The following is a 6190-nucleotide window of genomic DNA, read 5'->3' as shown; positions in this document are numbered from 1 at the left end:
ACGTTGCCGGGGGGTTGCCTGGACATTGCCGGGGGAAAACAGGAGACCTGTGGAATGCCTCTATAACACTTTCGCGTTAAGCACGACATGGCTTGTAAGCATGTTAGCCTGTTAGCCTGTTAGCCTGTTAGCCTGTTAGCCTGTTTGCCTGTTAGCATGTTAGCATGTTAGCATTTTAGCCTGTTCTACTGTGCTGCCATTTGTACTGGAATTTATTCTGCCTCTCCTCAAAATAAATACCTAGGAATAACAAATCAAACATTTAACCATCAAAACCTTCTTCTTCTTCTTCGACTTTATCAAACCACAAATACAAAAATAAATACAAAAAAATAACATACAGGTACTTAAGGAGTAGATACACACACACACACACACACACACACACACACACACACACACACACACACACACACACACACACACACACACACACACACACACACACACACACACACACACACACACACACACACACACACACACACACACACACACACACACACACACACATACACATACACACAAATACACACACACACACACATACACACACACACACATACACATACACACACATTTACATTACATTTAAGTCATTTAGCAGACGCTCTTATCCAGAGCGACTTATAAATTGGTGCATTCACCTTATGACATCCAGTAGAACAGTCACTTTACAATAGTGCATCTAAATCTTAAATGGGGGGTGAGAAGGATTACTTATCCTATCCTGGGTATTCCTTAAAGAGGTGGGGTTTCAGGTGTCTCCGGAAGGTGGTGATTGACTCCGCTGTCCTGGCGTCGTGAGGGAGTTTGTTCCACCATTGGGGGGCCAGAGCAGCGGACAGTTTTGACTGGGCTGAGCGGGAACTGTACTTCCTCAGTGGTAGGGAGGCGAGCAGGCCAGAGGTGGATGAACGCAGTGCCCTTGTTTGGGTGTAAGGCCTGATCAGAGCCTGGAGGTACTGAGGTGCCGTTCCCCTCACAGCTCCGTAGGCAAGCACCATGGTCTTGTAGCAGATGCGAGCTTCAACTGGAAACCAGTGGAGAGAGCGGAGGAGCGGGGTGACGTGAGAGAACTTGGGAAGGTTGAACACCAGACGGGCTGCGGCGTTCTGGATGAGTTGTAGGGGTTTAAACACACACACTCACACACACCACGGTTGAGAGCGTTGGGCGAATAATAAAAAGGTCCCTGATTTGAATCCCCAACTATGTATAACATCTGTCGATATGCTCTGGATAAGACTGTTTACTACTAAAATCATCCCTTTAAAAAAGTTACTTGTTATGAATTTACAAGGTGTCCCCCTCTTGGCCTGAAGTTTGGGAACATTTTAATGTTCTCATTAATAATTGAATAAGTCTTGCTAAAACGCTCTCCTGCAAGACCATGCTGCTTAATATTAAATGAAAGTTATACTAAAAGTGCATGTCAAGAACAGGTGTTGAGACTTCCTCTCTACCTCTCTCATTTAAGCTGAATCTGGGCAATACTCTCTCTCTCTCTCTTTAAACCTTTAAGCATAGGTTTAAAGATTAACCTCTTGTTAAACCAACTACAGTGTCATATATATAAAATGCTTTTCGGCGAAAGCATACCTAGCCCAGAACATACCTAGCCCAGAACATATCTAGCCCAGAACATATCTAGCCCAGAACATACCTAGCCCAGAACATACCTAGCCCAGAACATACCTAGCCCAGAACATATCTAGCCCACAACATACCTAGCCAGAACATACCTAGCCCAGAACATAGCCCAGTTGACAAATTATTACAAACAGTAACCAGCCAAGCAGAAGCGTTACAAAACTCAGAAATAGAGAGAAAATGTATCCCTTACCTTTGATGATCTTCATATGGTGGCACTCAGAAGACATTCATTTACTCAATAAATGTTCCTTTTGTTCGATGAAGTCTCTTTATATCCAAAAACCTCTGTTCTGTTAGCGTGTTTTCTTCAGTTAATCCACAGGCTCAAACTCAGTCAAAACAATCAGACCAAAAAAATCCAAATTGTATCCGTAAAGTTCATAGAAACATGTCAAATGATGTTTATATTCAATCCTCAGGTTGTTTTTTTTAGCCTAAATTATCTATAATATTTCAACCGGACAATAACGTCGTCAATATAAAAGGTAAACAAGAAATACACATGCGCCTGAAAAAACTCTGCGACACGTTAGGGTCCTCTCGTTCAGACTGGTCTTACTCCCTCATTTATAAGAATACAAGCCTGCAACGATTTCTAAAGACTGTTGACATCTAGTGGAAGGCATAGGAACTGCACATGGAGTCCTAAATCAATGGATACTATTGAAAAGAAAACAAAAATAAAACAAAAACAAAACTACTTCCTGAATGGATTTTTCTTTTTCGCCTGCTAAATCAGTTCAAACTATCTTAACAGTTTTGGAAACTTTAGAGTGGTTTCTATCCAAATCTGACAGTTATATGCATATCATATCTTCTGGGCCCGAGTAGCAGGCCATTTAATTTGGGGATGCTTTTCATCCAAAATTCCGAATGCTGCCCCCTACCCTAGAGAGGTTAAAGACTAATTTTTAAGCCTCAAGACAGCTGAGACGTGGATTGTGTATGTGTGCCATTCAGAGGATGACTGGGCAAGACAAAACATTTAAGTGACTTTGAACAGGGTATGGTAGTAGGTGCCTTTGAACAGGGTATGGTAGTAGGTGCCTTTGAACAGGGTATGGTGGTAGGTGCCTTTGAACGGGGTATGGTAGTAGGTGCCTTTGAACAGGGTATGGTAGTAGGTGCCTTTGAACAGGGGTCTGGTAGTAGGTGCCTTTGAATAGGGTCTGGTAGTAGGTGCCTTTGAACAGGGTATGGGAGTAGGTGCCTTTGAACAGGGGTCTGGTAGTAGGTGCCTTTGAACAGGGTATGGTAGTAGGTGCCTTTGAACGGGGTATGGTAGTAGGTGCCTTTGAACAGGATATGGTAGTAGGTGCCTTTGAACAGGGTATGGTAGTAGGTGCCTTTGAACAGGGTCTGGTAGTAGGTGCCTTTGAACAGGGTCTGGTAGTAGGTGCCTTTGAACAGGGTATGGTAGTAGGTGCCTTTTGAACAGGGTATGGTAGTAGGTGCCTTTTGAATAGGATATGGTAGTAGGTGCCTTTGAACAGGGTATGGTAGTAGGTGCCTTTTGAACAGGGTATGGTAGTAGGTGCCTTTTGAATAGGGTATGGTAGTAGGTGCCTTTGAACAGGGCATGGTAGTAGGTGCCTTTGAACAGGGCATGGTGGTAGGTGCCTTTGAACGGGGTATGGTAGTAGGTGCCTTTGAACGGGGCATGGTAGTAGGTGCCTTTGAACAGGGTACGGTAGTAGGTGCCTTTGAACAGGGCATGGTGGTAGTTGCCTTTGAACAGGGCATGGTGGTAGGTGCCTTTGAACAGGGTACGGTAGTTGGTGCCTTTGAACAGGGTATGGTAGTAGGTGCCTTTGAACAGGGTATGGTAGTAGGTGCCTTTTGAACAGGGTATGGTAGTAGGTGCCTTTGAACAGGGCATGGTAGTAGGTGCCTTTGAACAGGGTATGGGAGTAGGTGCCTTTGAACAGGGGTCTGGTAGTAGGTGCCTTTGAACAGGGTATGGTAGTAGGTGCCTTTGAACGGGGTATGGTAGTAGGTGCCTTTGAACAGGATATGGTAGTAGGTGCCTTTGAACAGGGTATGGTAGTAGGTGCCTTTGAACAGGGTCTGGTAGTAGGTGCCTTTGAACAGGGTCTGGTAGTAGGTGCCTTTGAACAGGGTATGGTAGTAGGTGCCTTTTGAACAGGGTATGGTAGTAGGTGCCTTTTGAATAGGATATGGTAGTAGGTGCCTTTGAACAGGGTATGGTAGTAGGTGCCTTTGAACAGGGTATGGTAGTAGGTGCCTTTTGAATAGGGTATGGTAGTAGGTGCCTTTGAACAGGGCATGGTAGTAGGTGCCTTTGAACAGGGCATGGTGGTAGGTGCCTTTGAACGGGGTATGGTAGTAGGTGCCTTTGAACGGGGCATGGTAGTAGGTGCCTTTGAACAGGGTACGGTAGTAGGTGCCTTTGAACAGGGCATGGTGGTAGTGCCTTTGAACAGGGCATGGTGGTAGGTGCCTTTGAACAGGGTACTTTGAACAGGGTATGGTAGTAGGTGCCTTTGAACAGGGTATGGTAGTAGGTGCCTTTTGAACAGGGTATGGTAGTAGGTGCCTTTGAACAGGGCATGGTAGTAGGTGCCTTTGAACGAGGTATTTTAGTAGGTGCCTTTGAACGGATGGTAGTAGGTGCCTTTGAACCTGGTAGTAGGTGCCTTTGAACGTGGTAGTAGGTGCCTTTGAACAGGGTATGGTAGTAGGTGCCTTTGAACAGGGCATGGTAGTAGGTGCCTTTGAACAAGGTATTTTAGTAGGTGCCTTTGAACGGGGTATGGTAGTAGGTGCCTTTGAACAGGGTATGGTAGTAGGTGCCTTTGAACAGGGTCTGGTAGTAGGTGCCTTTGAACAGGGTCTGGTAGTAGGTGCCTTTGAACGAGGTATGGTGGTAGGTGCCTTTGAACAGGGTATGGTAGTAGGTGCCTTTGAACAGGGTATGGTAGGAGGTGCCTTTGAACAAGGTATTTTAGTAGGTGCCTTTGAACGGGGTATGGAACACCGGTTTGAATGTGTCAAGAACTGCAAGGCTGCTGGGTTTGTCACGCTTCCTGTGAGTATCAAGAATAGTGAACCACCCAAAGGACATCCAGACAACGTGACACAGCTGTGGGAAGCACCAGAGTCAACATCAGCATTGGGGCCAGCATCCCTGTGGAACGCTTTAGACACCTTGTAGAGTCAACATGGGGCCAGCATCCCTGTGGAACGCTTTAGACACCTTGAAGAGTCAACATGGGGCCAGCATCCCTGTGGAAAGCTTTAGACACCTTGAAGAGTCAACATGGGGCCAGCATCCCTGTGGAAAGCTTTAGACACCTTGAAGAGTCAACATGGGGCCAGCATCCCTGTGGAACGCTTTCAACACCTTGTAGAGTCAACATGGGGCCAGCATCCCTGTGGAACGCTTTCAACACCTTGTAGAGTCAACATGGGGCCAGCATCCCTGTGGAATGCTTTAGACACCTTGTAGAGTCAACATGGGGCCAGCATCCCTGTGGAACGCTTTAGAAACCTTGTAGAGTCAACATGGGGCCAGCATCCCTGTGGAACGCTTTCCACACCTTGTAGAGTCAACATGGGGCCAGCATCCCTGTGGAACGCTTTAGACACCTTGTAGAGTCAACATGGGGCCAGCATCCCTGTGGAACTCTTTAGACACCTTGTAGAGTCAACATGGGGCCAGCATCCCTGTGGTACGCTTTAGAGACCTTGCAGAGTCAACATGGGGCCAGCATCCCTGTGGAACGCTTTAGAGACCTTGTAGAGTCAACATGGGGCCAGCATCCCAGTGGAACGCTTTAGACACCTTGTAGAGTCAACATGGGGCCAGCATCCCTGTGGAATGCTTTAGACACCTTGTAGAGTCAACATGGGGCCAGCATCCCTGTGGAACGCTTTAGACACCTTGTATAGTCAACATGGGGCCAGCATCCCTGTGGAATGCTTTAGACACCTTGTAGAGTCAACATGGGGCCAGCATCCCTGTGGAACGCTTTAGACACCTTGTAGAGCCACTGCCCCGACGAAGTGAGGCTGTTCTGAGGGCAAACGTGGTGTGTAACTAAATATTAGTGAAGGTTTTCCTAATATTTGGTATACTTAGTGTATCTTCAACAGTAAATTAATGAATGACTGTGTCCCAATTGGTCCCCCTATAGGCCCTGAACAAAAGTACTGCACTATTTAGGCAATAGGAACGCACAAAGTGTCTGTGATACTGCAGACTTCTGTCTAGAATTAAGAGGACAAAGTGCACTTAAAAAAATAAGTCAAAATAAGTCAACTAAATAAGGAATATGGTGCCATTTGGGACACGAGCAGAACGAGAGAGAGCAAGTTTCCCCTTGACACGGTCATTACGTCTGTGGATGGATACAGGGCCTGTCTTCCTCCTGACGGGCCCCAGAAAACACAATGCAGCGACCTGTGTTCGTGTCACAAAACGGCACGCCACGAACCAACGCTCTGCTCTGGTGAAATAACAGTGCCCTATATAGGGAATGGTGTTCCACATGTTAACTGGTAGTCACCCATC

The 6190-nt window shown here is 46.3% G+C and overlaps 1 long non-coding RNA gene across 3 annotated transcripts in view; it reads right to left on the bottom strand.

Moving 5' to 3' along the window:
- Window positions 1-4793: 4793 nt before the first annotated feature.
- LOC127907119 (uncharacterized) overlaps window positions 4794-6190 on the bottom strand; it is an 8946-nt gene continuing 7549 nt past the window's right edge. For 2 of the 3 annotated variants that reach the window (XR_008063284.1, XR_008063285.1), the window contains exon 5: window positions 4797-4873. This is a non-coding gene — a long non-coding RNA (uncharacterized LOC127907119). Of the gene's footprint in view, window positions 4874-5167; window positions 5266-6190 lie in introns of all 3 variants that reach the window. The other variant, XR_008063287.1, reaches the window with a different exon arrangement.

This window comes from Oncorhynchus keta, chromosome 14, assembly GCF_023373465.1.
Source record: "Oncorhynchus keta strain PuntledgeMale-10-30-2019 chromosome 14, Oket_V2, whole genome shotgun sequence".
Lineage (NCBI taxonomy): Eukaryota > Metazoa > Chordata > Actinopteri > Salmoniformes > Salmonidae > Oncorhynchus > Oncorhynchus keta.
Note: the sequence above shows the minus strand (reverse complement) of the source record. Positions and strands in the feature narration are given on the sequence as shown.